This window comes from Heloderma suspectum, chromosome 11, assembly GCF_057233095.1.
Source record: "Heloderma suspectum isolate Gila_16-S chromosome 11, 16-S_ref, whole genome shotgun sequence".
Lineage (NCBI taxonomy): Eukaryota > Metazoa > Chordata > Lepidosauria > Squamata > Helodermatidae > Heloderma > Heloderma suspectum.
Window position 1 is genome coordinate 33,243,835 of NC_139468.1, and position 27,889 is coordinate 33,271,723.

Sequence of the window (27,889 nt, forward strand, 5' to 3'; positions counted from 1 at the left end):
GGGAAAGTCAAGAGTATCAAAACTCCAAGAAACCTTGGTGGTTATTCAGAACCACAATAAAAGTTCAGCTAGAATGTATACCACAGATCAGGGAAGGTGTCACCAAAACCAAAAAGATACCAGTGTAGTTAACAAGTGGAGTCAAAGTAACTATTAAGAGGAAAGGTTTCCTTCAGAAAATGGAAGTCTTGTCTCAGTGAGGCAAACTAAAAGGAATACAAATCACTGGGTCCAGATGATATCCACCTAAGTGTTCCTAAAGAATTCAAATGTGAAATTGCTGTTGTTGCTGTTGTTGTTCAGTCGTTCAGTCATGTCTGACTCTTCGTGACCCCATGGATCATAGCACACCAGGCCTTCCTGTCCTGCGCTCTCTCCCAGAGTGTGCTCAAGTTCATGTGAACTTGCTGACCTTTTCACAAAAATTTGTAACTTGATCAGCATCTATGTCGGAGGACTGGAAAGTGATCAATGTAACACACATTTTTAAAAAGGGATCCAGGAAATTGTAGACGAGCTATCTCAATGCCTGTTCTGAGTAACTTGTTGGAAAACATTAAAGATAAAATTATCATCTTTACAGAAGAACAAGTCTTGAAGAAGAATCAAGATGGCTTCTGCAAAGGTCAGTCCTGTCTTGCTAACCTCTTGAGTTCTTTGAGAGTGCCAACAAGCATGTGGGTTCCAGTAGACACTGAAGGCCTAGGCCTCTACAGAATATGGGGTTCTTCTAGTTGGTACAGGTCTGGCTGCAAAGGAGGCACTGCCTAACAAATACTCTGTGCACACAGAGTGGCAAAAAGCCTTCATCAGCGGATCAGGGCTTACCTGAGGATGACCATCTGCTGAAGTGATCAGACAAATATATAACTCAACTGCTGATGACAATAGCAGGGGGCCACAGAGATAAGCATGAAGAAAGCTTAAAGAACATAGTCCACGAGGGAGCAGAATAAGACATTACTAAAGGAGGAGAAGTAGCTTAAGATGTAGCATAAGATGTAAATATAACTGTAGTCACAGGACATGTTGCTGAACTTTTTTGAACTCACTTATTGAAGCCTATACACTGTTCCGCTGAACTTGCTACATTGGCTTGCTAACACCACTGGACTGGTTTGCTGACATCGTTACACTGTTTGGATGGCCTCAATATTCTAGGATAGCCTAGGTCGGGGTGTCCAACTTCAATTGGTTAGAGGCCAGATAACCCACCAGCCAGCCCTCGGTGAGCCAAATGACAGTAGGAGCCATGGCCATACCCCTGCCAACTGTGGGCTGGCCCCCAGACATAATTTGGTCCTCGGCCAAAGCTGGACGTGGCTTCGATGTGTGTGGGTTTCCCTCAGCCACTGTGGAGGATGCTGGACAGGAGAAGCCAAGCCAGCTCAGTCCCTTTAGCTCCTCCCATGCTTTCCCTAGCTGGAGAAAGCCCAGATGGAGTGAAGCAATCCTCACCACACCCAGCTTCAATACACACATGCTTTCCCTGGCTGGAGAAAGCCAGCGCACATCAAATCCTCCCGGGCCGAGGCAGCTTTGTCTGCTCCATGCATTCCCCACTGAAGAGGATGCAAGGCAAGCAAAGCTGAGGAACTCAGCTCGTGTCTTGGAAGAGTAGCTCCTTCATGTGCCAGCTGAGTTGGTTATCTCCTTTGTGCATGAGGGCAGCTGTCCTGCTCTAGATCAAGTCTTGGCTGTTTGCAAGCCAGTACAGGGAGCAATGCAATAGAGTAGCCAAGGTGGCAAGCAAATGGTCAAGCACAAAGGTTTCAGTTCAAGGAGGTTTAAGCTAAGGCAGCAGTGGTCAAAATCCAGGCAGAGGTCAGAACACAGGCAGTCAGTCAGGCAACAAGGATCAGGCAGCAGCAGGAGTAGTCAAGATCACAAGCAAGAGGTCAAACACAGTAAAACAATCAGGTACGTTACGCAGTCCAGAGGCAGGGTCATTGAGCAGTCCAAAAGTTCAGGAAACAGAGCATCAGTCACAGGGCACGATTCAGGAGGCAAGGTATATGGCAGAGGCAGGATGGAGCAAGTTGTTCCAACACCGGCTGGGTTTCCAGTGAAGGCTTTTAAGCCCAAAGCCAGCCAAACCCCACCCAGAGCTCAGCTGCAGCAATCAGAGCTCCCTTTCCAGAGCCTACTCCTGAGGAGTCCCTTTCTCCTGAGACCTTTTCTGGAGGTGAACACTCCTTCACACAGGAGCCCTGCTAGCCTGTCGCTTGAAGCAACAATGCTCCTGGGGATCATAGGGTGACTCAGCCTCTGCCTCAGAGGCAGAGTCCCTTTCTCCTGACAAGGATGGCCCTACAACCACTTCCCCCAAGGTTTCAGGCTCCTGTGGGTCTGGTGGCAGTCCCTGGTCTCTGGGTTTCTGGGGCCTTTAGCTCCTCCTCTGAGTCGGGGCATGATAGCACATGAAGTGGGGACTCCAACCAGAGATAATATTGGGGATTCCTCTCCAGTGGAGAGGCAGGACTTGGGGAGGGAACCCTCATTGGCTGGAAACATTAGACCTGAAAACCAGAGGTTCAACTTCTCTGGCCTATGCAATGGCTTGCATCTCCATATACTGGCTTCTCTGAACGTAGTATAAAACTTGGGGTAGACAAAGAGGAAATAAGAAAGCAAGAAAACAATACAATTGTGTTAAGACCTTTAGGCTTTGAAGACAGATGCCCTGGTCAACTGATCCCAGGATAGTGTGCCTGTTCCATCATCGAAGCCTTGTCCTGAACTGACTAGAAAAGATTTAGATCTCAGTTCTGGAGGAAGCAGAAGACTGGAGAGGAGTAGCCATCTGCTTTGCTGATGGTATACAGTTAGGTTGCAGTGAACCATCACCACTTGGTAATGATAACCCCCTGTTGTAGTTCAGGCCTTCTAGGCAATTAAGTTGTATAATTTAAACAGCCCTGGGGGCAAATGCACTATAACATAGCCCTATGGGCCAATGCATTATACTTGTAATCACTACAATTGAGTTGTATCTCTTGCCTTTTCTGGTCTGGATCTCTGTTCCTAAGTACAGAGTCTACCATGCTGACCAGTCTCAGTACTTACAACACTGTGTACTTGGACTTTTGAAAGGCTTTTAACAAAGTCCCTCATCAAAGGTTCATAAGCAATCTTTGCAGTCATGGAATAAGAGGAGGGGTCCCCTTATGAATCAGCAAGTTGTTAAAGAACAAGAAAGCAGATAATATAAATGGAAAGTTATCACAATGGTAGAGTGTAAGAAGTGGGGTTCTCCCTGGATCTGAACTGGACCACTGATTTTTAACTTGTTCATAAATGACCTAGAGTTGGAGGAAAGTAGTTAGATGGCTAAGTTTGCTGACCATACCAAATTATTCAAGGTGGTAAAAGCAAAGGATCTCTCCAAACTAGATAAACACAAGTAATAAACCACCAAATGAGGTTCACTACAAGTGATGCACATTGAGATAAATATTCCTAACTACATATACACTGATGGGATCCAGGGTTGATTTGATTTAAATCAAATTGATTCAAACCATGATTCAAACCATGATTTAAATCATGATTTAAATTGCTTCTCCGAAGGACTCAATTTTAATGATATAAATCCTTGTTTATATCATTATAAACAAGGATTTATAATCCTCCTCCTCCTTGTTCAGATCTATTCCATCTCCCCAAATTCTCTATTCATTGACCTTCTCTATCTTTGCACTTAGAGAGAGGCAAGACCCAGACAGAGAGAGAGAGAGCAAGAGAGAGAGCGCATGCAGTTTCATACACCACCTGCAGATAGGACTGGTCAGGTTATCTCCCATCTCCATAAACTGCTGTTAACATAGTCATAGAATATAATTAGAAGTTGTACAACTGGTATTCATGATGATATCTTTGACCTAGGCTCTTTTTTTACTAATTGCTTTAAGAAACTTTCAAAATCTGATATAAATTTTAAAAATCCATTTTTTTGTTTTTAAAAAATCACTGATTTTTTTTTATCTACTCTGATAGGATCTGAGCTGGAAGTAACTAATCAGGAAACATATCTTGAGATCATGGTGAACAGATCAATGAAATGTCAACCCAGTGTTCACCAGCTGTGAAAAACGTGAATTCTATGGTTGTTTTTAAAAGGATTGAAAATGAGGTATCAAAAATCAAACTACCAATATTGCAATGCTTTTATTCAAATCTATGGTGTGACCACACTTGGAATAGTACATAAAGTTGAAGTCACTGTACCTCAAAAAGGATATTGTTAGAGTTGGAAGAGATTTAGAATAGAGCAACTAAGATGATAAGGGGGTGGCGCAATTCCCCTACAAGGAAAAGCTGTACATGGGGCCTTTTAGGTTTAGGGGGGGAAACCAAGGGGTTTTTTTTGGGGGGGGGAGATTATAGAGGTGTAAAAAATTATGAGAGAGACGAGTTTGCCTCCCTCTGTCTCAATATTAGAAACTGGCATCATCCAATGAAGCTGCAGAGTGGGAAATTCAGGACAGACAAAAGGAAGTAGTACTTCACCCAGCAAATAATTGAACTATGTAATTCACTACAAGATGTTGTGATGACCCAACTCAAACAGCTTTAAAAGGGGTTAGACAAATTAGTGGAGGATAAGGCTATCAATAGCTACTAGTCATGATGGCAATATGCTACCTCTAGGATCAGAGGCAGCATACCTCTGAATATCTGAACAGTCACTGGGAAGCAACAACAGGAGAAGTCTATTGGATCCGGTTGACCACTGTGGGAAACTGTATGCTGGACTAGATAGCCTTTGGTCTGATCCCTCAGGGCTCTTCTGCTCTTAAAAAAACCCTTAAAGCAACCATGGCTAAGGGAGTGCAATTTGGTTTGGGGCTGCAGCACTGAAAGGAGATTGAGTAATTTTCATCCTTCCTTCCCCTCTACATTTACATTCTCCTCTCCTAAATCTAGTATTTCCTGCACACAGGAAAACAAAAAGGTACTTCCATACTTTTTCTCACTGGGCAAATACCACATTTGGGGATTTCAATCAGGAAGATAAACTCACCTCTCCCAGAGCCATCGCTCCTCCTACAGCTACATTTAAGCTTAAAAGTGATAGATCCAGTCACATATCTCTTGCATTCTCATCTAAGTAACTAGGCACAGGGCAAGGGGGAGAGAAGTACAAAAAGGATACCAGTTTCATAATACTAGAGTGAAAAGGTGCTGCATTTTCAAGTGTGCAGCTTTAGAATCTGAAGTGTTTACAGCCTATACACACCTACTGCCAAAAAAATAGAAGAAAACAAAGCACACTACACCATTCCAACTTATTAGTTTTCTTCTTCCTCTGAACAAATATTACATCTGAAATCCATGGGCTGTTAAACATTCAATATATTGACCAAGGAAAGTAAAAGGTGTGGCCAAGAGGAAGGTCCTATGTGTGAAGCCTTGTCATGACTGTCACTCTTGTCAAGTACACATACTGAACTCCAAAATAGTAAATCTTGCATACCAATGCTTAAAGTGTACATCTTATTTTTAGGCATTTCAAGATGCGAAAATAGCCTCCTATTTAGTGAGCTACATGATTCTGCCACACCCAACTTCAATTTGCCTCTGAAGGTCATATCATAATCAAGAATTACTAATATCATCTGCAATTATGAGAGGGAAAATAATACTTGAAATCTGTATATAGCAAATTGAACATAGAAGGAATAAGATACCAATGACTGTTCCAAGTGCTAACTTATTCTTAATTGTTTGTGAAGTACTGATTCATATTTCAAAACACAGTGTTTTCTTGTTTACACAACAGTAAATTAAGCCTGCAGTCTTACACCCTAGTGTTTAAACATGCTAGCTTTCAAGTCCAACTATCTTCAATTAATCTTATTCACAAGTGAGCCAGCCTTAGCATCATAATACAGATTGTGTGTAAAGACTCTCTAGCTAAGCAGCATCAAGATATCAGGAAGCTGGAGGCAATCAGGCAATGTTTCTCATCTAAGCACAAATAGGTCAACAGTCTGAAACACTAACATTAATCTTTGCTTTTCCTAGCTGCTGATATTAGTTGTAAGACCAGGTAATATCCCAGTTGTCAGTCCTGAGAGCAAGCAGGAGCGCAAGAAAGCATATTAGAGAAAGGACACAGAAAAGGGACTCTTGCTTGTTAAATCTGGAAACAGTAGGAAAGACCACTGGGCTGTTGCTAGGTAATGACTTCACATCAGTTCCCTCTCCTCCAGGGAAGGGAAGGGAAGGGAAGAGGAATGGGGAAATCTGTGGCAAAGGGAATTTAAGGGCCATAGGGAGGACAACTTGCTCTACCTTCCATTGCCTCCTCAAAACAGCCCACCAAGATTAGTTATATATAGCCCTCATGGCAACTGCATTTAAATTATCATAAATTCAGCTGACAGCACTCAGTTCACAACCTATTTCGGCCAAATTAATAGAATTTGTACGCTAAATAGGCTGCAGTTTTATGCTCACTTACCTTTATATCCACTGAATACAGTGGGACTTAATTCTGAGTAAGCCTGCTGAGGACTGGACTGCCTGCCTGATTTCAAGCTGTAAAATTGCTCAACTCCAAAGACTTCATTATTACTACATTAAGAATGAACCTGAAAATGACATATTAAAGACAAACACTACCCAAGTGTGTAAACCGCCCTATAATCATGAATTTTGCCACAAGATATGTAGATCAGTATATTTCCTCCTGGGTTTCAGAGAGGAAACTAAAGACACACCAGCTAGTCCAACACTACTTGAAAACAAAGCATGCCACAGCTGCATTTTGACTATTTTATCTCAGCTTATTAAGCCAAGATACACACAAGCCTTTCCCCACCATGTGCTCCACCTACACAGACGTCCCTTCTCTTCTCCCTTCTGGTGCACTATGATAAAACAGGAAGTTTTCAGTTAACCATAATTTCTTGTTAACATCCAAATTGGGAAACTATGGTTACCAGCTTCAGTACAAGCTGGGATCTTAAACCAACTTCAAACTTATTACCAACCTGGTAACCATTTCTCAGTGCAGAGAGAAGCAAGAACAATCTCTCAGAGTTTAAATTCTGTAATATTGCCCATTTGACTTTGTAAAAGAGTTCACAGTACAGCCATCATTTAAACTTACAAGACTTTAAAAAGGACAGTACAGCAAAACACTGTTAATTTCATTATTGTGCCTCGCTTCACCTAACTGTCCTTAGTACAATTCAACATACTCACTAGTTGAGTCTTGTCTCAGATTTTAAACAGTAAACTCATCAAGGCAGGGAGCCATAGCTAGTCGGGGAACCATAACTCAATGACAGAACACATGCTTTGCATGAAGAAGGTCCCAGGTTCTATCCTCAGCATCTCCAAGTAGGGCTGGAAAAACACCTGCCTGAAACCCTGGAGAGCCGCTGCCAGTCAGTGTTGACAGTACTGAGCTAGGTGGACCAGTTGTCTGACTCAATATAAAGCAACTTTCTATGTTCCTATGCTTTTAAGCTAAGAAAGGTCTCAGCAAGGCAGCCGTAAGTTTAAAGAACTTTTTTTGCTGTGGCTTACTATTCAGTCTAGAATTCCATATATATCATAAATAAATTGTATTTATTTATGATATTTATGGAATAATTATCATATTTATTCCCATATTTATGAGGGGGTGAGTTGTTGATTTTTTAACTAAATGCAGTATTGACCAAAGCAATTATGTATGGAGTGACATTCATTCAAAACATGCTATTCTTAAGTGCAAGCATATTTACTATTAAGTCATCAGACAAGTTTTTTTCCTTTTAAATGTGCTGGAAATTGATTTTTACATTGACACAGTAAACTATAAATGTGAGAAGTATTTGCCCATAAGTCCAGCCAGAGCATTAGCCCTACCAGTTTCAAACCTTGCAAGCATTTCATCAATGCGATCAACCTCAGACAGCTGATAAAAAAGACATCCAAAATAAGATCTGTCTTTTAAGATTCTTAGATAGAGCACAGTCAAAAAGCTCTCCTTTTTCTCGATAATGACAGGAGAGCATGCTTAACCACCAGAGTTCTACAAGTTGAGAAATATGCATCTTCTCAGTAAACAGGAAAGGATGGTATTACACCTATAGAAGAAATTGGATCACAGTAGCAGCACTGTGGCATTTTACAGCCTAAGCTAGATAAGTTAAAGGTAATTCCAGAGGACATGTCTCAATTCCTAAATTCTAAATACAAAATTAGAAATCTAAATTCCTCAGCCACCTGTAAAAGTTTTGCAGCAGGAGGAAAAGAGGGATCAATACTTAAGCTAACAATTTTGGAACTGTGCCTAAGTGAGGTAAGGAATTATCTCATCTTTGAAGGGGGGCATTTGTATATATTAAAGCTGCAACCTTGTACATGGGACTTATACATGCACTTACATGAGATGCAGTGGGTAACATGCATAGGATTGGGCTGAAAATTTGTTTCTCTGAAAGCAGATATTAAGGATTAAAAATGGACTGTGATCTACAAACCACTCCAGATTCTATGCTTGCAATTTAGTCATTCTAGCCTATCCATTTAAACCTGTCCCTCTTCCAATTCATTAAGATACTGAGAAATTATCTACTCATACCCGAGGTACAACACATGCTCATCAAAGATTCCAACAGGGCACTGATTCCAACCCTTGCCCCAAAGTCTCCCACCCTACCTATTCAAACAGGCAGCACAATGGGTGTGTGCATGCCTCCTATATTACCATCCAACTCCCTCCCCCCCCTCCACCCAACACAAAATCACTTGTGCACCTTTTATAAGAAGTGCTAATTAGGTTGTTAAAAAGAAGTTGTCAGTTTTTTTATGGATGCTGCCAGGAACTGAATTTTGCAGCTTGAGATCTACATGTCACTTTTAGCAGGACTGACCTTCATACACATGCATTAAAATGTAGAAGGTGATAATGCGGGCATTTTCCAACATCATGTTTTATGAGCGAAAACTATAAACAGATGACAGTGGGGTCAGAGGCTTTTGCAAATCTGACCTTAACTGAGGAAGAGCCACTGCCAAGGAATCCAGGGCTTGCAGTACAATCACCAGCTTTTTCACTATCCACTTGCTTGAAGAGCTACAGCAGCTGAAGCAGTGACTATTAATGATTGGCTGGCAACAGCCGCCAGCTGCACTGGTCTACTATTTCAATCTGCATCAGCAAAAAAATGGGGGCTAGAGAATACAAGTATAACTTAAAGTTGCTGTTCACTTTTATTTATGTTAAAAATGATTTTCTATATAACTAAATGGGTGTATGGATCCCCTATGTGGTTCAAGAGACAGAAATGGAGGCAAGGTTTAAATGCCTCCTGAAAACACACCTAGTCACATCGGCTTTCCCTGACCTGTGGACCCCCTCCCCCCATTACATTATGATGTTGTAATGTTTTTAATTATTTATCACTTTTATCTTGTTTCCATATTGTTATGTTGCATTTTAATGTGAACTGTGTAGGGATTTTAATATATTTAGAGCGCAATCCTATGAAAGTTTCGACAGAGAAAAGGCCTTCAACTCCCAGCATTCCCCAGCCAGCATGGCTGGCTGGGGAATGCTGGGAGTTGTAGGTGTTTTCTGTCTAAACATGCATAGGATTGCGCCCTAAGTGACATAAAAGTATTATAAATAAATTGTTGTATAGGCGCACACTACTTTAAGCCTATCAACTTTGAAATGGTTGTCAATTGTTAAGATTTAATTTTCCCATTACATATCACTGACTTAAATTTCAGCAGTCTCTTTTCTATCAGTTAATCACTTCTCATGTGGATCTGCAGCAACACCCACATTTAATCAGGGATGTATAGTGGAAAACTTTGCACTGCTGTACTTTGCTGTAGAAGAGCTCCCTTCTTTAAAAACAACATTATTTTACACAATTAACTAGCACATGATGAATGCATCCAATAACAGTAAATTGGGCGGTTACAAAGTTATAATTACTTCTCACATTCTGTCCAGATGCTCAATCAATGTGTGGTGGGGGAGCAGGATCATGGCCACTGGCCCTGCCCCCAACCTCTGTATGAACAGAGGAAGGCAAGAAGGGCTCTATGTACAAAAAGCCATTTTCACTTCCCATTGAACTTTTCGAAGTTGGAGGCAGAACTAGTAGTTGCATATTCACCCTACCCCAACAGAAATCATGGACAAGAAGGAAGAGGGTTTTTATCTAGGAAATCTCTCGAATGCACAGATCTTTGGATGAGCTAAAACTAGTATGTTAGTTTCCAGTGCCTTCATTTTATTTTCTTAACATTTAAAACAATGCAAGGGAAGTGTATGCTATTGGATTGTCGTCTCTTTAAATATTCACGAGGGTTCCAATAAAAATCATTTCTGAAGTCCTGAATTTATTTAAATGTAACATTTATTTTAAACCACATGTGCAGACTATGCACATTTACTCAGAAGAAAGTCCCACTGTGTTTAAAGGGCTTCCTCCTTAGTAAGTTTATTTAGGATTGCAGAATTATCTTTTAATTATCCTTTTTCCTAATCCAATATTTGAGTTCAAGTATTCTTTTCCATTAGAAAAATCTGAGATATTTATACAGCATGTAAAATTAAGATGGTGTATGTCTACTGAATATAAATCAAATAAACAGGCTAAATCATATCCTGGTAGATTTAAGGTATTAGAAATTTGGGTGATTCAAAACTTTTCACAAACACATACCACTGACCTTAGCCACAGTTGCCTTAGTATTCATTAGTATGAAAAGTGTAAACTAAGACATCTCATTCATAAAATATGCAGCTTTTACTATTGTGCAACTTTAAATTTCCAGACTGGACTACGATAACATGTTTTATGCAGGACTGTCTTTGAAGACTGCCCAGAAATTCTAATTGATTCAGAATGAAACAGCTCATTTGTTGCTGGGGGTCGACTAGGAGCCTACAATACCTGTGCTGAAAGATCTACTTGGCTCCCAGTTTGTTTCTATGCACAAATCAACATGTTGGTTTTTACCTTTTATGCCCAAACTGGATTGGGGCCAGGTTCTCTGAGAGAACACTTCCTCCCATATGCACTTCCATGTACACATAGGTGATCAGATGGTGCCCTGCTCAAAATGTCAATCTTGCCTCTTGAACCAAACATTGGACACAGAATTCTCAGTAGTGGTGCCCTCATTACAGAGCTCCATAGTGAAGCTCGACAGATCTACTTTGGTTTTAGGGCATCAGTTTAGACTATATTGTTCCCATGAGCATTTGGGCGAAGTCAAGTTTTAATTCAAACTCAAGTGATATTTTATTGGAATCTGCTGCTATTGTAGCCTTGTTAATTATGCTTTTTCAGTTTTATTTGTTGATTGGATTTTATGGTTTAATTCTTAGCTGTTCTAAGGCATGTTTGAAGCCTGTGGAGAAATAGAGATGCTGAATAAATATTCTGCCAGCCATGTGAAAGCAATTCCCTATTAGTTTCAGCTGGACTCTATTTGTATTAGCTACCATTCTGATAATATCAGTAGTGGCTCAGAAAACTATAGTTAATAAATCCGAATTTGAGGAGCACGGCCAATTCTACAAGAGGCAAGCATTCCCCATAATTTCTCAAGAAAGGTATCCATTCAGTACACACAATTTTCCTACATAACTTGCTTTCCCACACAATTTGCTTTAGAGCAATGATTCCTAAAGCCCTCATATATATCTCCAAATCTAGTGGACAGTAAAGCACTCCCAAATGAAAAATGAGATGAGTTTTTTCTGGTTCATGATACTCATTTATCTTAGAGCATGAAAGCAGGAATAAGGGGGTGGGGGTGGAAAAGACAACAGCAAAAAAAGGGTGAGTACCTCCATGGATCCCCATGACATGTTTTCAGGTTGCATGCCAAACAGGCTCTGGTAGTTGTAACACCAAAAATAAAAAAACCCTAGAGGGCATACAGTACCTTACTCTGACAATTGCAGATACTTTTCCCTAGAAGACATTTTTTGAAATATTACACAGCCCCAAATAAGATGGATGTGTGGGAGAAATAAAGCAAAACAAAAAACACTAACACACTGAATGTTTTTTATACCACACAGATTACGCAGTTGGATTTTGTGCTTACTCCATTATTAAGGTTAAGAACAACTGCTACTAAGCTTATTTTCTTTAAATGTTTAAAGTAGTTGTTTGTGAACCATCTCACTTTGAAGACCATGCATATTTACAGAAAACCAAAGTTGTACAGGGTGAGTTTGGTCATCTTTTACTGGATTTATTCTCTTGAAAGAGCAAAAATTCAAACAGGAATTGACAACTTGAAACCACACGACAGTATGTGGTAAGCAATGCTTTGTCCAAAAGGCAAGTGCAGCCTCAGCTGCAAATGTGCTTTAAAATGCATATTACCTCCTTTTCACAAAACACTAGGTAGCAAGCAAGACTACATCAACATTATATTGAAAAGTTATTCACAGGCCCAATTTTATATGTTCTGCAGTTAAAATATTCAGGACAGATTTGGATGGTATCACTCTATTCAGTTCTGAAAGGTTGGTCACACTAATGCAATAAAACTAACCAGAATCTGTGTCCCCTTACAAACTAGAATCGCAAATCAGGATTTGCCTTTGTTCTTGGGTTTTGTTTAGGAGGAACAAAACAGGAGCCACGGTTCAGACAACGTGTTAAACGTTCTGATTCTGGCTAGTTTAGTTGCTCCCGCTGGCGGGAGGAGCCAAGTGGGAGAAAAGGCACTACATTCACCAGCACATGGGTCATGGACAATAAGCCAGCATTCTCTTGAATTGTAGCTTATTGTTGCATGCAAATGTGGCTATTGTGTCAGCACTGCAAGCAATGTCAGAAGCAGGGCGTTAGAAAGAGATTATAGACATTAACAACACAAAATCAAATATTTACATCTTCTTCTTAGAGGATGCATACCTTAAGTTGAAAGGCTTCTAACAATTTTGGATCCTTGCCTGAAACCAAGTGCTCTTCTAGCCTTGGAAAACTGATTTTGATCTACTGTTCTAAAGGACTCCATCTTGTCAGGGTGTGTTCACGATGGCCCTTTTATGCTATCTACTGCTCTTACTGGTCAGACTGGCCCAGATTGTTCTCACCGTATCATAAATCATCTCAACTAGTCCCTCTTCAAAGTTGTTTTACACAATCTGAAGTTCCTCCAGGAAAGAGGGTTCAGAGGAGGGCAACAAAGATGATCAGGGGACTGGAAACAAAGCCCTCTGAAGAAAGACTGAAAGAACTGGGCATGTTTAGCCTTGAGAAGAGAAGACTGAGCGGAGATAGGATAGTGCTCTTCAAGTACTTGAAAGGTTGTCACAGAGAGGAAGGCCAGCATCTCTTCTCGATCATCCCAGAGTGCAGGACACAGAATCATGGGCTCAAGTTACAGGAAGCCAGATTCCGGCTGAACATCAGGAAAAACTTCCTGACGGTTAGAGTAATAGGGCAATGGAACCAATGACCTAGGGAGGTCATGGGCTCTCCCACACTGGAGACATTCAAGACGAGGCTGAACAGCCATCTGTCAGGGATGCTCTGACCTGGATTCCTGCACTGAGCAGAGGGCTGGACTCGATGGCCTTGTAGGCCCCTTCCAACACTACTATTCTGATTCTATGATAAATAAAAAGGGTGGCACTGCACTACCGTGCCATGTGAAAACCTCAGTGAACCAGCCACATGCTCCTTGGAGATCAGAGTCGCTTCCTCCCCCAGCTTCCCTTTCCTGTCCCACTCCTTTTCTCAACACCCCCATTGTTTCCCATAGCTCAAGCATCTGACAGTAGTACATTTATGTACTACTGACTTTATTCCAATATAATTTCAGAAGTATTTTTGTAAAACAACTGTGCAAAATATGAGATCTTGCAATGATAGAATCCAAAGAACCACCATGAAGTGTTTGAGAACAGAAAATTCTGTACACTGTCGGACAGTCCTAAATGAAGCACACTATAATATGAAAAAAGTAGTAAACAGTTGCAGATATGAGCAGAAGGTAGCTAAATGAGGGAGATTATGCAGATACACCCAAATGATCAGACATCCATTCATGTAGCAAAGCCGTCATTTTTAATACCACAGTAAACCACAAAAGAGCAGCCAGACACACAGACCAAAAACATCCATACCAATACTCTGCTTGAATCAGAAGAGCAAATAAATGTTGGAATGATTTCAACATTTTTCCAAGCCATTATGGGTATTTTCTTTCCTTAATTACATACAATCTCAAAAATCATGTTTTTAAGACATGTTAAGAAACATCATTCTTTCCACTGTACCTGGAGTATAGATCTATTTTGAACACATTAATATGCAATTATAAACATTCCATTGTGGTTGTTTTCATTAAACACCAAAAATTATGTTCCAAATGCAACATTAATACACCCTTCACAACCAGTTTGCCCAGACAAAATGTGCCTATTGAATCTATGAAAAGATGCTAAGTAATTTGTCTGTTATTCAGATACCGAAAACCCACATCTTGCAAGATTGAGTTTTTAGTCCATGCAGCCATGAAAGTGGGCCAATATTACTTCATCCTATTTAGCATAGATGTACCCTCCCACATAACGAAGGCTACTTTCTTTTAATACATACATATTCACATCCTAAGCCAAACTACATTTATATGGAAGCAACTCTAAATTTCAACAGAACATTATAACAATGACTCACTACTTTTCAAACAATATGTATCAGAGAAATCCAGGGGTCCTCACATTTTGACTGATCTTCATAGCCAAAGTTTGTGCCCACTGTTATAGAAATCACAGTACTGAAAAATTGTGCAAAAATTACTATATCACTAAAATGCACATTTTTGCAGATGCACAAAATCACTGTATAGTGCTAAAACACGCATTATCCCCATACATCACTAAAATGTACATTTGCACATATGTGCATATATGCGGAAACGCCATATCGATAGTGATTTTGCACACATGTGCACACATGCACATTTTAGCACTATATGGCCATTTTGCACAAATGCGTACTTTAGCGATATGGCAATTTTTGTGCAATTTTTCAACCTTTTAGTTTATTTTTTACTTATTTTTGTAATGGAATCAGAAGGAAAGAAGAAAATGGCCGCTGTCAGCCATCAACAGCCCTACTTCTGTAATGGCCATGTGAGCTGCTGAGGCTGCTGGGATGTGTGAGGGAGTGGTGGGAGGACTGCAGGAGGGAGTGTTGCAGGTGTGGGCCATGGTTAGCTGAACATGTGGCAGGGGCTCTCACAGTGGTTACTGCTAACCAACCTGCCCTGATGTGCATCTGAACAGGGTCAGTGTCCTGTAAGCTCAGGGCAATTCACAATATTTTCCCAGTTTATCTTTAAACACCATCCCTGGGACCAGAAACAAGTGTGCAGAGCCATTTTTGTTTATTTTATTTATAACATTTGTATACTGTTCCACATCCAGACAGATTCCAGAGCGGTGAACAATACAGATAGGATAAAAGAATAAAAACACTTTGTTAAAATAATTACTATTTTAAAAAAGAAACAGAGTCCTGATCAAACCTTGGCCAGTCACTCAAGGAAGGCTTCCTGAAATAACAATGTTTTCAGAAGGTGCTGGAAGCAACACAACGCTGGCACCTGCCTGACTTCCAAAGGCAGGGAATTCCATAGGAAGAGGGCCACCATACTTTTCCTGGTGGGCTCTAATCGGGCCAGAGGTCCATGTGGAACCACCAGGAACATGCCCTCTGCCGACCCCAGTGACCGGGCAGGTTGATAAGGGAGAAGGTGCTCTCTCAAATATACTGGTCCCAAGTTGTTTAGGGCTTTGTACACTAGTAGTAGTACTGTAAAACTGGCCTGGCAGCAAATCGGCAGCCAGTGCACTTCCCTCAGCAGCAAAGGAGCTGCATGCTGAAAAGGGGCAGCTCCCGACAACAGCTGAGCTGCTGCGTTCTGCACTTGCTCCAGCTTCTGGAGCAGCCTTAAGGGCAGCCCCACATAGGCTGCATTGCAGCAGTACCTAAGGCTGCACTTCCATGCATACTTACCTGGAAGTAAGCCCCTTTGAACATAGTGGGACCGATTTCTGAGTAAAAACACATGTATTGAGCTCTAAGAGTCCAGGAAAAGCTAGTGCTGGATGAAGAAATCTAGAAACCCAATCCCATGAGCACAAATGTGCAACTAAATTACAAACACAGGAGCCTCACCCCACACCTACATAATTTTCTCATTGCCAAGGGTTTTGAAGGAGCAGACCATTATCCTCTATTCTCCAGGTTCAGAAGTCAAGCCCAGTTCAAATTTAACAAGAAGGGGTACCCCTAATGATCCAAGGGGTAAACAGTGTAGTAACTCTGAGACCATTGTGGTTAAAGTGTGAACACACACACACACACACACACACACGTAACAGAATTTCATAAAGAGGACAGATTTACCATTGTATGTTTCAGTAGTAATAGCAAACACTATTATGTGCAATCACTATGGAATTTCAAACTAGTGCAACCAAATGACACCATTTAAAGAAGTGTTTTATATACATTGTGACACACCTTCCATTAATGTCTCAGCAATGTAACATGACTGAAAATGAAACCAATGAAGGCAGTAGGGCTAGGCTTTCAGCTGTCACATTTACTGGAATTGTCAACCACTACAGGCTGAACCTGACAAGCGACTACTATTTTACTTTATGATATCCAACTAAGAAAATCCATATTTTATTGCATCCTGTTTATATCAAAGCCCAAAGAGATCGGCTTTTTTTAAGTCCTGTATGAGCAATGTTCTTGTTAAGTATAATCATTACAAAGCTTTTTAACTCCAAACATAAGCAGATGGGCAAAATCCAAGTAGCGGGATTACCACTACTAAAGTAAATCTGGCATCTCAAGAACAGCCTTCATATAAAAAAAAAAATACAGATGAAAAGGAAATGAAGCATGCACTAACTTACTTAAGAATATTGTGGGAACACCAATAATAATTTCACTATGCAGTAGGCGTAGGAATAAGATTACTATGATGCAGCATTTGTTTTCAACTGTTGCTATATTTTACTCATTCATTGGATACTATGCCAGACAGTTCTAAATTAGACAGCTATCCACATGTAGTACATTTCAGGAAGTCTTATTTAAGGAAAACTCAGGAAGTAGTAATATCTTATAACAAGCAGGTTATAATCCAAACCAGTACACAGTTTCATGCACTTCCCCTGAACCAGCATGAGGGAACTTTAATATACTTGCTCTATATCACCATTCAAGAAAAGTGTACATATGTGCACAGCGGACGTCCCCCCTCCAAGCAGAGTCTGAAGTGCACATGAAGGCAGTGATGTACATGCACATGAACAATTAGCTCCCAGCAATTTGCTCTTCAGCACAAGTTTGATCCCCAGAGCACAGGGTTCTGCCTCCTCCTTCATCCCACTAATCCCCAAACACTGGGAACTCCCACGCTCATTTTCAAAGCCAAAAGGTCAGGCAGCAATTAGGATGTCACAATACTTTGACACTTGGAGGAACAAACTTCTTCCACTTGGTAATATAATCCCAACAATTGGTTCAACAGCAGATCGTCACTTATGAATGTTCACATGGACACAACTGCAAAGGCTGATTCAAACTGTCCTCTCGCAATACTTGCAGCAGACAAGCCTAAAGAGACAGGCATCCGATACACATTAGTGTCAAAGTTATTCTACTCAATAAATGTACATTCAAGTATCCAGAAAGCTAAACATGTCTATTATTTTCTCATAGCCACCAAATTATGATCTAACAAATCAAAAGTGTATATTTCAGAATGGCTGTAATTAATTTTATTAATAGAAAATCTTAAGGCAGAGAGGAATTCCGTCTGTTTTCATTGTTATATCTGGGGTCAGCTAACACATTCAAATAGTTTTTAAAGTAAGATGTTAAGAGAGCTATCCTATGCATGTTTAGACAGAAAAAAGTCCGCATGCCCCAGTCATGGCTGGCTAGGGCATGCTGGGAGTTGTAGGACTTTTTTCTGTCTAAATATGCATAGGATTGCTCCCTAAGCCAGATACCTGCTGGACAACCCATAATCTCTTAAAGGAATCCCAGATTGTTGTAGTGATGTTTTTAAAAACATTATGTGAGCTAGCAACAAGTCTGACAATGTAATTAAACTTCAAAATAAGGAGGCTAGTACAAGAAAAAAAAGGGGGGGGCTTCTAAGTCTCTAAGTTTAAGTCTGTATGTTAATGGAAAGTATCACAAATTTCAGCCATTGTTACAGGCATGAGCCATAGTACAGAAACATAAACCTAGTTCTCTTCTCGGGTGTCATCTGTACAATGATATGCAAGGCTATGAAACCATGAAATATAGGGATTGAGTGTGGGGTGAACTAGCTTAGAGAACTAGGGTAAAGGATAAGGATTTAAGGAAAGAGAGAGGTCTAAGGAAATCTTTCAAAACTATTTTCTGTATGAGCTACAGTATTTTCAGGACAACTGTGATGCAGATAAAATCACAATACATTAAACAAATGTCTTGTGAAGGAATAAATTATTCTTCAGACTCTGGAGATTTCCAGTTTGTTCTGTAAATTACACAATGCAGGAAGAGACACAGCAGAGGGGAACTACCATCTCTAGATTGCTGCTGCTTTTACCAACTGGGCTGGGCCCCTCCTGACCCCTCAAAGAGGCAATCAGAACCAACTGCCCTGTGAGGAAGAGCATTAAGACCACCAGCTCTAGGGTGGGCTCTCTGAGTCTTTTCTGCAGTGGAGGGAGTGACAAGAAACCACACGAGTCCGGCAAGCCCCAAGAAAGCCAAGATTCCACCCTGTAAAGTAACAACCTCTGCCTGTACTACAGCCATTCTGAGCAACATCAGGACACCAGGCTATTTCTTCGAGGCCTGCCAAGTTCTGGTTTTGAACTATGGGTAGCCTGTTTCCATCACAGCTGGCCATTATAAGACCAACAGAACATTAAGAATTAGTGCCTGAGTTTTCTTGTTTTCCTTTTCCCACCACACCCCATTTTCCTTTTATGTTCTGTCTTTCTAGATTGTAAACCTGAGAGCAGGGACTGTCTTGTTTTTATTAATCTTTAAACTGTTCTGGGAGCCATTCTGCTTGATGAGCAGATTATAACGCTTTAAATTGGTGACAGCCAGTGTGGTGTAGTGGCTAGAGTGTTGGACTGGAGTCAGGAGATCCGGGTTCTAGTCCCCACTTGACCATGGAAGTTCACTGGGTGACTTTCAGTCAGTCACAGACTCTCAGCCCAACCTACCTCACAGGGTTGTTGTGAGGCTAAAATGGAGAGGAGGATTATGTATGCCACCTTGGGTTCCTTAAGGAAGAAAAAAGGTGGGATATAAATGTAATAACATAAATAAATTAAATGCTGATATAGAGAAATGATGGTAGAACGAAGTAACTTACTGACAGAACTTGGTATTTGAGATGTAACTGAGTTGAGTTATATCACAAAACCAATTTTTGACATTAAAAACCAGTCTTGGTAAATTTAATCCTTTACATCTAAGTGATAGAAATGTGGATTAAAATTTGGCCATTTACCAAAATCACTCAGTCGGCTTTGAGATTTACCTACCAGCATTTGCCAAGGGTTTTTTTCTGGCATTTCCTACTAGCTTCAATATTCAGCGCATTTTATGCATTTACCCTAGCACAGATTATCACATTTTTCGTTGCACTGAAGGCACTATATGGTCACATTCAGATGTCTCACTATATAGTTTCATGTGACAAGGACAAGCTGCAGCAAGTCTTGGGCTTGCATGCTACCTCCTCCTCTCTCTTCCTCTAGCAGTGGCATGAAGAGATCACAAATGTCTGTTTCTTTTTTAAGTTAGCCACAGTTTAGCGTCACATCTGAACCCTAAAATGAGGTTAATTCTAATTATGGTAAGTGGAAACAAGCCAGCTACATAAACCATGTTTGAGGCTGGCTTGTTTCCACTAATCACAGTTTCTCAGCTTCAAATAACATGGCATACTGCTATTAATCTAAAGCGGAAGTGAAAGTTTCTGAGTTCCTCCTCATAACCGTACATGTCAAAGGAGGAGGGAACACTAAACTATGGTTTACCACACCATCTGAACATGGCCTACAACTCATAAAAAATGGAAAAGTTGAGTGATTGTTTTAGAACATAAATACTGTAAATTAATTGTAATCCATCCATTTGGAAGTTTCAATTTACCACATTCAAAAAGGTTACAGGCTGTTGTTACATACAATTAAATAGGAGGGAGCTGTGGTGGCCCCGCAGCTCAAGATAGCATTCTCTTGTTTCCTCGAGTACTGAACAAGTTGTCTGATTATATTATGTAGAGTTTTGGCCGAACAACTACAGAAGGATATGAAAATGTGAATCAAATATAATCAATAGTAACATGCATACTAGTCTTTCAAGACTTTTAAATATAGGAAGTGTGAATGTTTAGTCTATGTAGCATGCCAACATTTAACAGTTAACAATGCACATTTCAATACCAATTATTTCACAGATACAACGGAAAGTAGCAATTATGGAAACACAGAATTGGGAACCTAGTGCTGTACTGCAGAAGGAAACAAAATATTTTTCTCACAGCATTATTCTCTGTGTGAGAACTTATATAGGAGTAATGCGATTCCTCAAAAAGCCCCATTAAACCATTGACTGAAGAAGCTTAAGCTAAATCTTCAGATTAAGTATCTTAAATAGTTAAGAGTAGTAACAAAAAACATGGCTGCTATAAAAGGGGTGGCGCCAATGAAAGCAGTGTTGATTTAATATGGTCCTCAGGCCAGAGTCTCAAGCTTTATTATATCACAACCACCTTCTAAACGTACATCTTCCACACAGCCTAAATTAAAAATGTTACTGAGCATACCCTCTCATGCCACCTTACTTTCTTACATTTCCAGTTGCCCCTTTCCCCCTCTTTCACACACCTTTTCCCTGCATCACTTCACCTGAAGTATGAACACTGAGCAAAGAGCAGTTAGGCACTCATGCATTGCTTACTCTTTCAACAATTTTGGGGGACTGCAACCCACACTTTTGAGAAACTGCAAGCTTTGCAGAATTATTTCCATTCCCCACCCCCCACACATACCAGTTTAAGCAGCAACTTTAGAAGATTATATTAGGATTACTTTCATGGAGTTGTAGCTTCTATTAGTCCTACTTAGAGTAGACCCACCCAGTGAAATGCATGGGACTTAGTCGTGCCTAAATCCCATCAATTTCAGTAGTTCTTCTCTAAGTAGGACTAACAGATACAATCCACGATAACCAAACACATTTTCCAGATGTTCCCATAAAACCTCGTGATCATCTCTTTTATATCATTCAGACTTCTTTAGACAAGAAGACATTAATATATCTGAAATTGAACTTAGAGCCTGCTAGATGCACTCTCGCCTTTTAGTCTTACCCTATCCCCCACCCCAACATCTTATCTGAGTTTTTAAATGATTTACAGCACCAAATCTAAAGTCATCCGATTACTGACATTTAGATTCTATCCGTACCATCATTTTAAATAAGTGTTTAACCATTGTGGAGTGGTTAAAAATACCAAGTTAAAATAGTTTGCCTGCATCATTAGTCTGCATATTATTAGTAACTAACTTAAAAATTAGCAAACTTGCTACTGAAAAAGAAATCCTACAGTTCTCACCCAGACACAGAACAAACAAGAATATTTTAAGCCAATAAAAATAAATGCTGCCATTCCTTTAAACTTATTAAAAACCAGCTGCTACTAAGATGGCAAAAAGCACACTCTTAAGGAGGAATCCTATGCATGTTTGGACAGAAAAAAGTCCTACAACTCCCAGCATTCCCCACCATGGCTGGCTTACAGTTGCACCCTAAGCAGTCTAGGAAATGTGGCAAGCTACTTCAAGATTTCACTAATAAAAATAACTCTAGAATATTTAAATGCCAAAGCCATGTATCTAAATTCTTACACTTCACACAACTGATGGATTTTAAGAAGGCCATAGATCACATACTTTAGCTGCTTAAGATTTTGGACTAAACCTGCTTTTTAAAAGTGACATACAACAGTCTTCTGCTTTGGCAAGACAGGTGGTGCTTGGAAAAGAATACTGTTACAATGACTGAAAAAAAGTATTTCTCCCTTTTATTCACGTCCTATAACTTGCCCTGGGAGTTTCACAAGAAAAAATATGCTAGGTTAAAGAGCATCCCTGGCAAGGCCTTGCAGGTCTCTCACACCAGTTTTTATAGTAGTAAACAACAAAAACAATGACGACCTGTCAACACAAAAAGAATGCCTACCAACATGTTATCAGAATGTTAATAAAGACTGAAACACTTGGGTTCCCTTATCACCAGCAGTGTGCCTGTATAAACAGGAAAATGTATTGGAAAAGTCTAACTTCATAAGCTGAGCTAACCTCAGTATGGACCTCAGGAATTGCTGTTCTGCACTGAGATAGAAATAACTCTGCTCCTTTGTAACCTTTATTTCTTCCCTGGCAGGCAAAATAAAGCTTAAACATAGTTTGCCTTTTTGAAGTGCAACCTTTCCTTTGAAGTTTGCCAACAGTAGCCAAAAATTTTACAGCAGTGAAATTGAAATATGAAGTTGTCTGACAAGCATGAGAAACTGTTTCCATGGTAGCTTTCCCAACAGCTCCTTCCAAAACAGGTATATGTATTGATCCTACAGAATGTGGATAAATATTTCCAGCCAAAACCTGCCATTAGTCTCTCACAACTTTAAGCAAAAACAAAGCAGCAATGTATCCCTTCTCTACCCATCACAAAACCTAAAACTTACCCTAAACACAAAAACCAGTACGTTCCCTAATTTGCTGCCTGTTTCCCTCACTTCATTATGTTCCTGTGCCGGCTTTACAGATGCCCAACCACGTCTCTCACACACCCAAAATGAGGGTACAAGAAATTTAAGATTTTGCTCAACAATTAAAATTGGCCCAATTTCAGTTTCTCCTTTCCACATTCTTACCCACTACTTTTACTCTCAGCATCCAAGGGCTCTACTCCATAGCCACCAAAAAATAAAAAAGGGGGAAAGCCAGGCTTCTAAAACCACTTACTCCCATACTTTACCCCCTCAACGCATAACTAACTGTTGTCAAACTCACACACTAACGCTGGAGGAGTGGGGAGAGAAACAAGAACGAATATTTCCAGGACAGCATGTGAGGGAATTAACAGTCTATGAGGGGGAACATGATTCTGTCAACAAGAATGCTGCCTACATCCTTCCTTCCTCTCCCCCCACCCCCAAATGTCTCTTGCCCTCAAGATCCATCACAGGGAGGATTCTTTTACACCGACTTATTTCCTTAAAGTCTCTTTTACTCCACAACCCCACCGCCTCTAAAAGAAAATTAAAAAAAAATCAAGCGCCACCAAGCCAAGCAGTGGGGGGGGGGGGGAGGAGAGACAGAGAGAAAATAGGAGCTTGGAAAATAGAGTGTCTTTTCGATATCTTAATGTGTTCGTAAGCTGCCTTCCCAGTCCTGTTCTGGAGAAGAAAGCAGGAAATAAAATATAAAAACAGTTCTCCAAACCCGCAATAAATTCAATGGGCAAAGAAGCCAGGGGTGTAGGAGAGCGAGAAAAAGAAGCACAATCCTTGAAGGAAGGCACCACATCCCGCTTCAGCCATTGTTTCCTCTTCTTGCAACCCAAACTCCGCTAACCAAAAAGTGGCACCCCCGCTCCCTAGCTTGACGTGCACCACTTCAAAGGATTATGTTGTGCGCGCACGCACACACACACACACGCACACGCACGCAGAACCTGCTTACGGCCAGGGCCAATTCAGAATGGCCAGCCTATATCGGTATAAACATAACAGGCACACAGACGTACACGTGTACGCGGATGCACACGTACGCTCGGGCATTCCTCACTGTTTTATATAGCTATGATCACCGCTTTTTTTAAAAAAAAACAAAAAACAAAATTCCTCCTCCTAGATGATCCACCATGTCAACCAAAATTCTGTCTGAACTAGAAGTTGGGGGAGGAGGAGGAGGAGGAAATTGGGGGGAGGGGGCCTTCTCCCTCAGTTTCTCTTATACTACCCCCCCAAAAAAATACCCTTCTTAACTCCTTCACCTTCCTAACTTGGGGTGACGCCTGAGGAGAATGAGGGGGGAAGGGTACCGTTTGCCCCCCCCAAGTCCTTAACCGCCTCCGGCTTCTTCTCCTCCACCCCCCCCCGTTCTTCATTTTAAAGAGCCCCTCCCTCACGGATAAGCCCTCGGACCCCGCGCCTTACTCACCCGTCACTCGTCAGCACCCTCCTTTCTCCCTCCCCTCCGCCGCCGCCGCCGCCGCCGCCGCCTCCCAAGCTGAGGCTCCGCCGGAGACACTGACACCGGCGCACGGATATCCACAGGGCGCTATTTTTAGGCGACACGACCAAGGCGCGGCCGGAACTACTTCCACTACCCCCCGCCTCCCCTTCAAGTCTCTTCAGGCGGGCGTTTCACAACCCCGCGCTCTCGTGTCCTTCCGCCGCTCTACCCCGACGCCACCCTTTCCCGGGAACGGTCCGCGCCACAAGACGGGCGGGGAAGGGCCGCGCGAGAGCCCCGCGCGCGCACTGAGGCGCTGTTCTACGTGCTCCTTTTCCTCCCGGAGCGCCGCCAGCCGCGGGACTATATTTTGCTTAACCAGCAGGGGAGCGGCTCGGCCTCTTTCGCTCTTCACACCGTCAGACCCCGATGCCACGAGCTGATAGGGCGGCGGGCGGGCGTTAAGGCGGGCAAGATCCAACCAAGCGACGGGGACGCTATCAACCAATCGGTGAAATGTTAGTAGGCGGATACCTGTGCCTGCGCTTGACAAGATCGCGGCCCCAATCAGGGCGCCGTACGCCGGGCAACAAGTGACCAATCGGAACTGGGGAGCGGTGCGGAGCCCGTTCCGGACAGACCTTGAGCGTGTAAAGGGCCGCGCGCATGCGCCCGAAGCGCGCTTGCTGCGTTCTGTTTTCCCTCTGGGGAGCGAGTGACGCACAGCCAAGGGGAGAGGGGCGCATGCGCAGTGAGGATTGTCTGCTCCCTCGGGAGTGCGCCGGCGACGGTTGGTCGGGCCCGGAGCAGGCCCGCGTCTCCGGGCGCGATTAGCTTGAGGGACTTTTTACTCAGTGACCCCAAAACACCCGTAATAACACCCACCGCATAATCTTTTCACACGAGCGCAAGTCACGAGCCTCCTCGAAACACGAAGGGTGGCATGTTGTGACACGAGGAGGGCGATTGGTTGGAAACTGCGAGGGAGCCGCCGGCGGCCAATTACGTCGCTCCTCTCACGAGGGCGCGCGTTCCCCTCACGCGCTTTCAAGTCCGGTCCCGAAATGGCGCTTTTTCCCGCCCGAGTAAACATCGCCTGTCATGCGCGAGGAGCATTTTGCCACAGCTTTCGGCGGGGTTATCCTCTATGTAAAATGTATTTATTTACCCCGCATCTTCCACCCGAACAATGTCCACAGGAGCTTACAAACTTAAGAGAGAAGAATAACAACACAAGACCTTGTTGTTGCTCAGTCGTTCAGTCGTGCCCGACTCTTCGTGACCCCGTGGACCACAGCACGCCAGGCCTTCCTGTCCTGCGCTCTCTCCCGGAGCATGCTCAAGTCCATATCCATTGCATCCGTGATGCTATCCAGCCATCTCATCCTCTGCCGTCCCCATCTCATTTTGCCTTCAATCTTTCCCAGCATCAGGGTCTTTTCCAGGGAGTTTTCTCTTCGCATTAGGTGGCCAAAATATTGGAGCTTCAGCTTCAGGATCTGTCCTTCCAATGAGCACTCAGGGTTGATTTCCTTTAGGATGGACTGATTTGCCCTCCTTGCAGTCCAGGGCACTCGTAAGAGTCTTCTCCAGCACCACAGTTCGAAAGCATCGATTCTTCGGCGCTCAGCCTTCCTTAGAGTCCAGCTCTCACAGCCATACGTTGCTACTGGGAAAACCATAGCTTTGATTAGACGGACCTTTGTCGGCAAGGTGATGTCTCTGCTTCTTACTATGCTGTCTAGGTTGGCCATAGCTTTCCTCCCAAGGAGCAAGCGTCTTCGTGACCCCATGGACCATAGCATGCCAAGCCTTCCTGTCCTGCACTCTCTCCCTGAGTGTGCTGAAGTCCATATTCATTGCATCGGTGATGCTATCTAGCCATCTCATCCTCTGCCGTCCCCTTCTCCTTTTGCCTTCAATCTTTCCCAACATCAGGGACTTTTCCAGTGACATTTCTCTTCACATTAGGTGGCCAAAATATTTGAGCTTCAGCTTCAGTATCTGTCCTTCCAATGAGCACTCAGGGTTGATCTCCTTTAGGATGGACTGATTGGACCTCCTTGCAGTCCAGGGGACTCGTAAGAGTCTCCTCCAGCACCACAGTTGGAAAGCGTCAATTCTTCGGCACTCAGCCTTCCTTATAGTCCAGCTCTCACAGCCATACATTACTACTGGGAAAACCATAGCTTTGATTATAAGGAACTTTGTCGGCAAGGTGATGTCTCTGCTTCTTACTATGCTGTCTAGGTGTGCCATAGCTTTCCTCCCAAGGAGCAAGCGTCTTTTAATTTCATGGCTACAGTCACAAGACCTTAGCAGCGACAAAACAAGCATAAAACAACCAGTCAGGCCTGTGAGGCAGAAGTATCTTCGCCTCAAGTATTTTCCCCATTTAAATTTAGAAGTGTGGCTGCAGGGATGGGCAACTTGTGGCCCTCCAGATGTTTTGGCCTACGACTTCCATGATCCCTCACCACTGGCTGTGCTGGCTAGGCCTGGTGAGAGTTGTAGGCCAAAACATCTGGAGGGCCACAAGTTGCCCGCCCCTGCTAGAGCAGGCTTCGAACTAGGCAGCCGACACGGGGCCTGATAAAGCTGCTGATTTTTGTTGCCTCCCTGAGAGCCAAACCAGATGTGATGTAGCCATCATTTTCACGCGAAGTGGACGGTGTGTAGGTGTGTGCGATTTTTAACAATGAAAGGAGCATAAAGTAGGAGACTAAACACTCCACTTCCAACATCTCTTTTCCCCACAGTTGCTTGCTTGCTTGCTCCAGCCACTTTTCTCGCGTGCTCTGGATAAAAGTACCTGGAACTGATCGATAAAAGGGAAATAAGGTGTGGTAGTAGGGAAGTTTCAGCCACACCCCTCTCCCACATACTGAAAGGAAACATGTCTCCCACCATCATGTCTAATTTGGCCCAGAGATTGGAAAAACAAGGATGTTGGCAAGAACCTGATAGGTTGCAATACATGCCTGGTAGTTTCCCTTTAGTTTGCTGCAGAGACTTTGTTTAGAATTTCTGTGTTGTGGCCCTCAGAACGAGAACTCAAAACCATACTCGGGGACAAAAGGGTGAGGAAAAAGGCAAAGAGAAAGATGGAGGAAGGATAAAGTCAAGGACTGTAGAAAGGGATATAATAACAAACTTAAGTTTTTGCTGCTTCAAATCTCAGCTAACGTGTCCTCCTTGCGAAAGACGAAAGATTGTTTTTCGCAAGGTTTATAAAAAAAAAAAATCAGTCAGGGCTTCTATGCCTTTAACAGCTGCCTGGCAAGAAGAATATGCTACCTGGCAACAGCTACCTAGCAAGAAGAAGACGGTGTCATTTCCCCCTCTATCACTTCATGTCCATGCTGGGAAAAGCTGCACTGGTTGGTTGGTTTTATGATGATCCAGAATCATCATATTCTAGTGGGTTTTATCCAGGATCATCATTCTTTTCCCTCTATCTTTTAGCCCTGTTCAGGCATTCACCTGAAAATGCAAGGGCTAAAACTGCATGCAAGCCCCCTCCACAATATCCCTGCACACAACACAAAGGTCTGAAGAGGGTTTCCTAAGCGGGTTCAGCTGACCGCACATAGAAGCCTCCATGTA

At 42.2% G+C, this 27,889-nt stretch overlaps 1 protein-coding gene across 2 annotated transcripts in view; it reads right to left on the reverse strand.

Moving 5' to 3' along the window:
- MEF2A (myocyte enhancer factor 2A) overlaps positions 1–24,356 on the reverse strand; it is a 126,241-nt gene extending 101,885 nt beyond the window's left edge. For both annotated transcript variants that reach the window (XM_084817385.1, XM_084817384.1), the window contains exon 1: positions 24,269–24,356. The gene's annotated coding sequence lies outside the window, so the exon portion shown is untranslated. The remainder of the gene's footprint in view (positions 1–24,268) is intronic.
- Positions 24,357–27,889: the final 3,533 nt, after the last annotated feature.